This window comes from Phoxinus phoxinus (assembly GCF_949152265.1).
Source record: "Phoxinus phoxinus genome assembly, chromosome: 8".
Classification (NCBI taxonomy): Eukaryota; Metazoa; Chordata; class Actinopteri; order Cypriniformes; family Leuciscidae; genus Phoxinus; species Phoxinus phoxinus.
Window position 1 is genome coordinate 16,734,354 of NC_136883.1, and position 12,444 is coordinate 16,746,797.

Genomic DNA, 12,444 nt, shown 5'->3' on the forward strand with positions numbered 1-12,444 from the left:
GAGTGATAACGCATGCTATTATCCCCATAATAAAGGACATTTTTGTAACTGACTTTGACATACTCCTATATTTACCTACTTAAATGCACAATGCCCACCGTGCTCTGTCTTCCTAAATCCACCGGGTGGCGGTTGGCACGGGTGCGAGGGCCCTTTCATCGCTGCTTGCAGCTTTAATTATTATTATTATTATTCTTCTCCGCATTTAATCGCATTTTTGAGGGCCTAAACATGCACGAAAACTCACGAAAATTTGCACACGCGTCAGAACTGGCGAAAATTGACATCTGATATGCGTTTCAGAATTGGGCGGGGTAAAATGGCTCGATAGCGCCACCTATAAAGGTTCAACGGAGTGCGCCTCCCGCTACGTTTCACGTACGTGTACGAAATTCGGTACATACATGTAATGACCCAATACCTACAAAAAAGTCTCTTGGAGCATAGCCTTAAACACAACAGGAAGTCAGCCATTTTGAACTTCCTCTCTGATTTTTGTGCAGTTTTTGCCATTTTCAGGCCTCGTACTTTAACGAACTCCTCCTACAGTTTTAATCTGATCATCTTCAAATTTGGTGAGTGTAATCTTAAGGCCTTTGCGACGTTAAATTGCGAAGATCTAGAGTTTTCGTCGAAGGGCGTGTCCTCGGCGGCCTGACAAATTTTGATGTTTCGCCATGAAACAGGAAGTTGCTGTAACTCAGGCAAACAATGTCCAATCTGCCCCAAACTTCACACGTTTGATAAGCGTTCTGTCCTGAACACATGACCATGCTCAAATTCAGTTACAGTCATAGCGCCACCTGCTGGCAACAGGAAGTGACATGTTTAACACTGTTTTGGACTCCTAATAACATATAAAAAATTGGCAGCAAGTGCTAAACATGTTAACAACATACTAGAAACATGCTAAAACATGCTAGCAAACATTAGCTAAGTGCTAAAGCATGCTATTACTGCAATTAAATAGGAATTTGCTGTAACTCAGGCATTGAATGCCCAATCTGCCCCAAACTTCACACGTTTGATAAGAGTTCTGGTCTGAACACATTTACATGAGAATATTCAGTTATAGTAATAGCGCCACCTATTGGCAACAGGAAGTGACATGTTTAACACTGTGATGCTGTACTAGCAACATATTAAATAAACCATTGAGTTATAAACATGTTAGAAACATGTTAAAACATGCTAGCAATTCTTAGCTAAGTGCTAAAGCATGCTAATGCAATGAAACAGGAAGTTGTTGTTACTCAAGTAGGCAATGTCCAATCTGCCCCAAACTTCACAGGTTTGATAAGAGTTCTGTCCTGAACACATTTACATGAGAATAATCAGTTAGAGTAATAGCGCCACCTGCTGGCAACAGGAAGTGACATGTTTAACACCATTTTGGACTCCTAATAACATAAAAAATTGCCAGCAAGTGCTAAACATGTTAACAACATACAGGAAACATGCTAAAACATGCTAACAAACATTAGCTGAGTGCTAAAGCATGCTATTACTGCAATTAAATAGGAATTTGCTGTAACTCAGGCATTGAATGTTCAATTTGCCCCAATTTCACACGTTTGATAAGAGTTCTGGTCTAAACACATTTACATGAGAGTATTCAGTTATAGTAATAGCGCCACCTACTGGCAACAGGAAGTGACATGTTCAACACTGTGATGTTGTACTAGCAACATATTAAATAAACCATTGAGTTATAAACATGTTAGAAACCTGTTAAAACATGCTAGCAATTCTTAGCTAAGTGCTAAAGCATGCTAATGCAATGAAACAGGAAGTTGTTGTTACTCAAGAAGGCAATGTCCAATCTGCCCCAAACTTCACACGTTTGATAAGAGTCCTGCCCTGAACACATTTACATGACACTTTTCAGTTATAGTAATAGCGCCACCTACTGGCAACAGGAAGTGACATGTTCAACACTGTGATGTTGTACTAGCAACATATTAAATAAACCATTGAGTTATAAACATGTTAGAAACATGTTAAAACATGCTAGCAATTCTTAGCTAAGTGCTAAAGCATGCTAATGCAATGAAACAGGAAGTTGTTGTTACTCAAGAAGGCAATGTCCAATCTGCCCCAAACTTCACACGTTTGATAAGAGTCCTGCCCTGAACACATTTACATGACACTTTTCAGTTATAGTAATAGCGCCACCTACTGGCAACAGGAAGTGACATGTTCAACACTGTGATGTTGTACTAGCAACATATTAAATAAACCATTGAGTTATAAACATGTTAGAAACATGTTAAAACATGCTAGCAATTCTTAGCTAAGTGCTAAAGCATGCTAATGCAATGAAACAGGAAGTTGTTGTTACTCAAGAAGGCAATGTCCAATCGGCCCCAAACTTCACACGTTTGATAAGAGTCCTGCCCTGAACACATCTACATGACACTTTTCAGTTATAGTAATAGCGCCACCTACTGGCAACAGGAAGTGACATGGTTAACACTGTGATGCAGTACTAGCAACATATTAAATATGCCATTGAGCAATAAACATGTTAGAAACATGTTAAAACATGCTAGCAATTCTTAGCTAAGTGCTAAAGCATGCTAATGCAATGAAAGAGGAAGTTGTTGTTACTCAAGAAGGCAATGTCCAATCTGCCCCAAACTTCACACGTTTGATAAGAGTCCTGCCCTGAACACATCTACATGACACTTTTCAGTTATAGTAATAGCGCCACCTACTGGCAACAGGAAGTGACATGTTTAACACTGCGATGCATTACTAGCAACATATTAAATATGCCATTGAGTTATATACATGTTAGAAACATGTTAAAACATGCTAGCAATTCTTAGCTAAGTGCTAAAGCACGCTAATGCAATGAAACGGGAAGTTGTTGTTACTGAAGAAGGCAATGTCAAATCTGCCCCAAACTTCACACGTTTGATAAGAGTCCTGCCCTGAACACATCTACATGACAATTTTAAGTTAAAGTAATTGCGCCACCTACTGTCGACAGGAAGTGACACGTTTTAAACTGTGATGCATTGCTAGCGACATATTTAATATGCCATTGAGTTCTAAACATGCTAGAAACATGTTAAAACATGCTAGCAACACTTATCTGAGTGATAACGCATGCTATTATCCCCATAATAAAGGACATTTTTGTAACTGACTTTGACATACTCCTATATTTACCTACTTAAATGCACAATGCCCACCGTGCTCTGTCTTCCTAAATCCACCGGGTGGCGGTTGGCACGGGTGCGAGGGCCCTTTCATCGCTGCTTGCAGCTTTAATTATTATTATTATTATTATTTTCCGCATTTAATCGCATTTTTGAGGGCCTAAACATGCACGAAAACTCACGAAAATTTGCACACGCGTCAGAACTGGCGAAAATTGACATCTGATATGCGTTTCACAATTGGGCGGGGTAAAATGGCTCGATAGCGCCACCTATAAAGGTTCAACGGAGTGCGCCTCCCGCTACGTTTCACGTATGTGTACGAAATTCGGTACATACATGTAATGACCCAATACCTACAAAAAAGTCTCTTGGAGCATAGCCTTAAACACAACAGGAAGTCAGCCATTTTGAACTTCCTCTCTGATTTTTGTGCAGTTTTTGCCATTTTCAGGCCTCGTACTTTAACGAACTCCTCCTACAGTTTTAATCTGATCATCTTCAAATTTGGTGAGTGTAATCTTAAGGCCTTTGCGACGTTAAATTGCGAAGATCTAGAGTTTTCGTCGAAGGGCGTGTCCTCGGCGGCCTGACAAATTTTTATGTTTCGCCATGAAACAGGAAGTTGCTGTAACTCAGGCAAACAATGTCCAATCTGCCCCAAACTTCACACGGTTGATAAGAGTTCTGTCCTGAACACATGACCATGCTCAAATTCAGTTACAGTCATAGCGCCACCTGCTGGCAACAGGAAGTGACATGTTTAACACTGTTTTGGACTCCTAACAACATATAAAAAATTGCCAGCAAGTGCTTAACATGTTAACAACATACTAGAAACATGCTAAAACATGCTAGCAAACATTAGCTAAGTGCTAAAGCATGCTATTACTGCAATTAAATAGGAATTTGCTGTAACTCAGGCATTGAATGTCCAATCTGCCCCAAACTTCACACGTTTGATAAGCGTTCTGTCCTGAACACATGACCATGCTCAAATTCAGTTACAGTCATAGCGCCACCTGCTGGCAACAGGAAGTGACATGTTTAACACTGTTTTGGAGTCCTAATAACATACAAAAAAGTGCCAGCAAGTGTTAAACATGTTAACAACATACTAGAAACATGCTAAAACATGCTAGCAAACATTAGCTAGGTGCTAAATCATGCTATTAATGCAATTAAATAGGAATTTGCTGTAACTCAGGCATTGGATGTTTAATCTGCCCCAAACTTCACACGTTTGAATATTCTCATGTTTAACACATTTACATGAGAATATTCAGTTATAGTAATAGCGCCACCTACTGGCAACAGGAAATGACATGTTTAACACTGTGATGCTGTACTAGCAACATATTAAATATGCCATTGAGTTATAAACATGTTAGAAACCTGTTAAAACATGCTAGCAATTATTAGCTAAGTGCTAAAGCATGCTAATGCAATGAAAGAGGAAGTTGTTGTTACTAAAGAAGGCAATGTCCAATCTTTCCCAAACTTTACACGTTTGATAAGAGTCCTGTCCTGAACACATCTACATGACACTTTTCAGTTATAGTAATAGCGCCACCTACTGGCAACAGGAAGTGACATGTTTAACACTGTGATGCAGAACTAGCAACATATTAAATATGCCATTGAGTTATATACATGTTAGAAACATGTTAAAACATGCTAGCAATTCTTAGCTAAGTGTTAAAGCATGCTAATGCAATGAAAGAGGAAGTTGGTGTTACTAAAGAAGGCAATGTCCAATCTGCCCCAAACTTCACACGTTTGATAAGAGTCCTGCCCTGAACACATCTACATGACAATTTTAAGTTAAAGTAATAGCGCCACCTACTGTCGACAGGAAGTGACACGTTTTACACTGTGATGCATTACTAGCGACATATTTAATATGCCATTGAGTTCTAAACATGCTAGAAACATGCTAAAACATGCTAGCAACACTTATCTGAGTTATAACGCATGCTATTATCCCCATAATCAAGGACATTTTTGTAACTGACTTTGACATACTCCTCCTATTTTTACCTACTTAAATGCACATTGCCCACCGTGCTCTGTCTTCCTAAAGCCACCGGGTGGCGGTGGCACGGGTGCGAGGGCCCTTTCATCGCTGCTTGCAGCTTTAATTATTAGGGCCCGAGCACCGATGGTGCGAGGACACTATTGGAATTGCTCTGTTTATTATTATTATTATTATTATTATTATTATTTTCCGCATTCAATCGCATTTTTGAGGGCCTAAACATGCACGAAAACTCACGAAAATTTGCACACGCGTCAGAACTGGCGAAAATTGACATCTGATATGCGTTTCAGAATTGGGCGGGGTAAAATGGCTCGATAGCGCCACCTATAAAGGTTCAACGGAGTGCGCCTACCGCTACGTTTCACGTACGTGTACGAAATTCGGTACATACATGTAATGACCCAATACCTACAAAAAAGTCTCTTGGAGCATAGCCTTAAACACAACAGGAAGTCAGCCATTTTGAACTTCCTCTCTGATTTTTGTGCAGTTTTTGCCATTTTCAGGCCTCGTACTTTAACGAACTCCTCCTACAGTTTAAATCTGATCATCTTCAAATTTGGTGAGTGTAATCTTAAGGCCTTTGCGACGTTAAATTGCGAAGATCTAGAGTTTTCGTCGAAGGGCGTGTCCTCGGCGGCCTGACAAATTTTGATGTTTCGCCATGAAACAGGAAGTTGCTGTAACTCAGGCAAACAATGTCCAATCTGCCCCAAACTTCACATGTTTGATAAGCGTTCTGTCCTGAACACATGACCATGCTCAAATTCAGTTACAGTCATAGCGCCACCTGCTGGCAACAGGAAGTGACATGTTTAACACTGTTTTGGACTCCTAATAACATATAAAAAATTGCCAGCAAGTGCTTAACATGTTAACAACATACTAAAAACATGCTAAAACATGCTAGCAAACATTAGCTAAGTGCTAAAGCATGCTATTACTGCAATTAAATAGGAATTTGCTGTAACTCAGGCATTGGATGTCCAATCTGCCCCAAACTTCACACGTTTGATAAGCGTTCTGTCCTGAACACATGGCCATGCTCAAATTCAGTTACAGTCATAGCGCCACCTGCTGGCAACAGGAAGTGACATGTTTAACACTGTTTTGGACTTCTAATAACATACAAAAAAGTGCCAGCAAGTGTTAAACATGTTAACAACATACTAGAAACATGCTAAAACATGCTAGCAAACATTAGCTAGGTGCTAAATCATGCTATTAATGCAATTAAATAGGAATTTGCTGTAACTCAGGCATTGGATGTTTAATCTGCCCCAAACTTCACACGGTTGAATATTCTCATGTTTAACACATTTACATGAGAATATTCAGTTATAGTAATAGCGCCACCTACTGGCAACAGGAAATGACATGTTTAACACTGTGATGCTGTACTAGCAACATATTAAATATGCCATTGAGTTATAAACATGTTAGAAACCTGTTAAAACATGCTAGCAATTCTTAGCTAAGTGCTAAAGCATGCTAATGCAATGAAAGAGGAAGTTGTTGTTACTAAAGAAGGCAATGTCCAATCTTTCCCAAACTTTACACGTTTGATAAGAGTCCTGCCCTGAACACATCTACATGACACTTTTCAGTTATAGTAATAGCGCCACCTACTGGCAACAGGAAGTGACATGTTTAACACTGTGATACAGTACTAGCAACATATTAAATATGCCATTGAGTTATATACATGTTAGAAACATGTTAAAACATGCTAGCAATTCTTAGCTAAGTGCTAAAGCACGCTAATGCAATGAAACAGGAAGTTGGTGTTACTGAAGAAGGCAATGTCCAATCTTTCCCAAACTTTACACGTTTGATAAGAGTCCTGCACTGAACACATCTACATGACAATTTTAAGTTAAAGTAATAGCGCCACCTACTGTCGACAGGAAGTGACACGTTTTACACTGTGATGCATTACTAGCGACATATTTAATATGCCATTGAGTTCTAAACATGCTAGAAACATGCTAAAACATGCTAGCAACACTTATCTGATTTATAACGCATGCTATTATCCCCATAATCAAGGACATTTTTGTAACTGACTTTGACATACTCCTCTTATTTTTACCTACTTAAATGCACATTGCCCACCGTGCTCTGTCTTCCTAAAGCCACCGGGTGGCGGTGGCACGGGTGCGAGGGCCCTTTCATCGCTGCTTGCAGCTTTAATTATTATTATTTTCCGCATTTAATCGCATTTTTGAGGGCCTAAACATGCACGAAAACTCACGAAAATTTGCACATGCGTCAGAACTGGCGAAAATTGACATCTGATATGCGTTTCAGAATTGGGCGGGGTAAAATGGCTCGATAGCGCCACCTATAAAGGTTCAACGGAGTGCGCCTCCCGCTACGTTTCACGTACGTGTACGAAATTCGGAACATACATGTAATGACCCAATACCTACAAAAAAGTCTCTTGGAGCATAGCCTTAAACACAACAGGAAGTCAGCCATTTTGAACTTCCTCTCTGATTTTTGTGCAGTTTTTGCCATTTTCAGGCCTCGTACTTTAACAAACTCCTCCTACAGTTTTAATCTGATCATCTTCAAATTTGGTGAGTGTAATCTTAAGGCCTTTGCGACGTTAAATTGCGAAGATCTAGAGTTTTCGTCAAAGGGCGTGTCCTCGGCGGTTTCGCCATGAAACAGGAAGTTGCTGTAACTCAGGCAAACAATGTCCAATCTGCCCCAAACTTCACACGGTTGATAAGAGTTTTGCCCTGAACACATGACCATGCTCAAATTCAGTTACAGTCATAGCGCCACCTGCTGGCAACAGGAAGTGACATGTTTAACTCTGTTTTGGACTCCAAATAACATAAAAGAAACTGCCAGCAAGTGCTAACCATGTTAACAACATACTAGAAAAATGCTAAAACATGCTAGCAAACATTAGCTAAGTGCTAAAGCATGCTATTACTGCAATTAAATAGGAATTTGCTGTAACTCAGGCATGGAATGTCCAATCTGCCCCAAACTTCACACATTTGATAAGAGTTCTGTCCTGAACACATGCCCATGCTCAAATTCAGTTACAGTCACAGCGCCACCTGCTGGCAACAGGAAGTGACATGTTTAACACTGTTTTGGACTCCTAATAACATATAAAAAATTGCCAGCAAGTGCTAAACATGTTAACAACATACTACAAACATGCTAAAACATGCTAGCAAACATTAGTTAAGTGCTAAAGCATGCTATTACTGCAATTAAATAGGAATTTGCTGTAACTCAGGCATTGAACGTCCAATCTGCCCCAAACTTCACACGGTTGAATATTCTCATGTTTAACACATTTACATTAGAATATTCAGTTATAGTAATAGCGCCACCTACTGGCAACAGGAAGTGACATGTTTAACAGTGTGATGCAGTACTAGCAACATATTAAACATGCCATTGAGTTATAAACATGTTAGAAACCTGTTAAAACATGCTAGCAATTCTTAGCTAAGTGCTAAAGCACGCTAATGCAATGAAACAGGAAGTTGTTGTTACTCAAGAAGGCAATGTCCAATCTGCCCCAAACTTCACACGTTTGATAAGAGTCCTGCCCTGAACACATCTACATGACACTTTTCAGTTATAGTAATAGCGCCACCTACTGGCAACAGGAAGTGACATGTTTAACACTGTGATGCAGTACTAGCAACATATTAAATATGCCATTGAGTTATAAACATGTAAGAAACATGTTAAAACATGCTAGCAATTCTTAGCTAAGTGCTAAAGCACGCTAATGCAATGAAACAGGAAGTTGGTGTTACTGAAGAAGGCAATGTCCAATCTACCCCAAACTTCACACGTTTGATAAGAGTCCTGCCCTGAACACATCTACATGACAATTTTAAGTTAAAGTAATAGCGCCACCTACCGTCGACAGGATGTGACACGTTTTACACTTTGATGCATTACTAGCGACATATTTAATATGCCATTGAGTTCTAAACATGCTAGAAACATGCTAAAACATGCTAGCAACACTTATCTGAGTGATAACGCATGCTATTATCCCCATAATAAAGGACATTTTTGTAACTGAATTTGACATACTCCTCCTATAGTTACCTACTTAAATGCACATTGCCCACCGTGCTCTGTCTTCCTAAAGCCACCGGGTGGCGGTGGCACGGGTGCGAGGGCCCTTTCATCGCTGCTTGCAGCTTTAATGATTTTTATAGCTCACAAACTGTATATGTGAAAAATGAGATTGCCATTATTGCATTGTCTATTCAAAATGATGTACGATTTGTTGGAATCAGACAAAAAATTTTTTTCCATGACACCATAATTGTTTGATTAACATTAACTAAACAGCCTATATATTAAGACTTATACTGTACCGCACGGATCTAATTTAATATTACACAATAGATGTTTTTCTCCAACAGTCAACCAATCGTTCACTTAAGAAATAACAGATAATATTTGCGTGAATAAGCGTCTCTGTGCACAAACTTTGGATACGTCAGTCAGCGTGAGTAAGATCATTTTGTTTACATCAGCACGAGTTTGAAAATCACATTTAATCGGTTCAGACTCATGTCATCAAGAATTCGCTATGAATATTCACACAAAGTTGGAATGCTGCACTTATCTGTGATAGAACGATATCTATGATATTTTGTGCTGAGGGTAAGCGCCAGTCGTTGAGAAGCGGGCAGATAAAAATGGCCAAGGAAAGGTAGTCCTCTCAGAAAATGTACAAATAAAGATACGTTTAATTGCTATTTGGAGCATTGGGATTGGTAGACAAGTACCTAAAGAACTCATTTTTGTGAAAACCTCAAATTCAACCAAAATTTTTCACTTGTTTTTGACACCTCAAAATATCAGTAACTCTACAGCCCTACCTAAAACGTTTTCCCCTCAGTGTTTGTAATGTTTGCACAAAGGTTGGATTGCTCCTGCCTGTCTTGCTGCTCTGCTGAGTTGTTTTGCGTTGGTTTGCGTCTGTAGCTTCGTATATCTTTCTGTTTTGAATCATTATTTACTATCATTCCCTGTTGTTTATACTGCTAAATATAACTTACTCAATATCACATATTAACCTGACATCCCTAGCTTCAATCTAAATCGTTGCTAGCACAACACGCTAGTAATTCGCTAGCCTGTTAGCACTCATGCGCTCTTTATTTATTTATATATTTCAATCGCGTGCTCGCTCCTTTTACAAATCCATCAAAGCTGTGGTAAGTAGGATCAGTCAACAAACACGGTGAGTCATGTCATCTTCTCTTAATTTCACTTGCACTCAATGTAACATGTATAGCATAGCCTTCTCTGTCAGCACAGTATTTACATGTGATAAATGCAGGGAGATAGTCAGGCTGACGGAGAAGATTTGAGAACTAGATATACGCATCCAAACTTTAATTGAAGTAATTGTAAGAGTGCAATGGCTGTAGGATGCGACTAGCTTAGTGAACCCTGTACATTGTTCGGTTCCGGCTGTAGTAGAGCCTGTGTAGCAGGGCAATTGGGTAACGGTGAGACACTGTAGTCGCAGGACAAAACACCGCTCTTACGTTCCGATTACCATAACAAATAGATTCTCCCCACACTCAGTGAAACACCCACTGAGAATCCTGTTGAATGTGCTCTAGTTATTGGCGATTCTATTACATGGAACGTGAAAATAGAGATACTAGTCACCATAGTTTGCCGGGAGCTGGAGCACCTGACATCAAAGCAAATTTAAAAGTAATGGCTAATGCTAATCGTAAATTCTCTAAGATTATTATTCACGTCAGCACTAATGATGTTTAGTGAATCACTAAAATTAACGTTAAAGAGGTGTGTCATATGTACGATGTCAGGCACTAGCCCCCTTCCTGTTCGCAGGAGTGATGAGATAGTTAGCAGATTGTCATCACTCAATGGCTGGTTGTCTAAGTGGTGTCCTCAAAATAATATAGAATTCATAGACAATTGGAAAAGTTTTTGGGGCAGACCTGACCTGTTGAAAATAGATGGTATTCATCCCTCCTGGGATGGTGCTGTAGGATTACAAATTTAACCCTCTGGAGTCTAAGGTGTTTTTGGGGTCCTTGAGATGTTTTGACATGACCTGATATTTGTATTTTTTTCAGTTGCTTATAAACATATTAATGGCAAAGGTGTAATTACACTCTATTTAGCACGAACATGACTATCATAATATGTGAGCAACATGTATGTACATGTTTGCATTTTTGAGAGAATATTATTTATGCGTGGTTATTCAAAAAACTCAAACTTAAATGTTCTGATATAAGACCACAAACGACCAACTTCACATATTCCCACAATACTTTGACTAATGGATCTTGTCGGCTAGAGTATTTACTTCAAAATGATCTGAAAATCATCCGGGCTAATCGTTCACATTAAACAATAGATTGATTTAAATTATGTAAGACACTTTTTGTTTGGAAAGGCAATATGCAGGGGGGCGTGAATGATCCAACAAGGTCATGAATAATGTCCTCATTCACACCTGGAGACAAAGAAGACCTGCTAATGCTGCATACTAATGAGCCTTAGGTGTCACTGAACCACACAGAATGCAAAAAATGCAAAGACAACACACACACACACATATATATATATATATATATATATACACATACATACATACATACACACACACATCTACAGAATTGGTTCAGAGTTGGAAACATCTTGAAAAAAAAGTGTATTTTTCCACAAACTGTGTAGGCCTATGCTTGCAAATTGTATAATATCCAAGGTAAACATTTCTAGTAATTGTGCAGTTAATTCTCATTCGTATTTTCAGAAAGTTTTGGATTATGTAGGCTATCCTCTCCCCAAATTTGTCACTAATAAAACACAAAAATAATTTAAAGAGAAGGCTTATATTGACCTTTTAAGATTTTGTTTGCACCTTGGAAATTAGGTTTTGATGTGGCAGTAGAAACTTTATAATCTATCCAAAACGAAATGTTGTCTTTCATATTTCGTCTGTAACATATCGTCTTTTATAATATAGCCTATATTAGGGCATAAATGTTAATTTGCAGTTTAAAATGTTGCTTATACAAAGACATTTTATTTCAACGTATTCAGTCGATTTTTACTCATCTCAGTAGGCAATAGATATTTCATTCACACACACAGACACGCGCAAGCTGTAACGTTAGTAAACAAACGCATGCACATGTGCCGTTCATTCATTCAAACACAGAAACGCGGGAACTGGAGTAAACA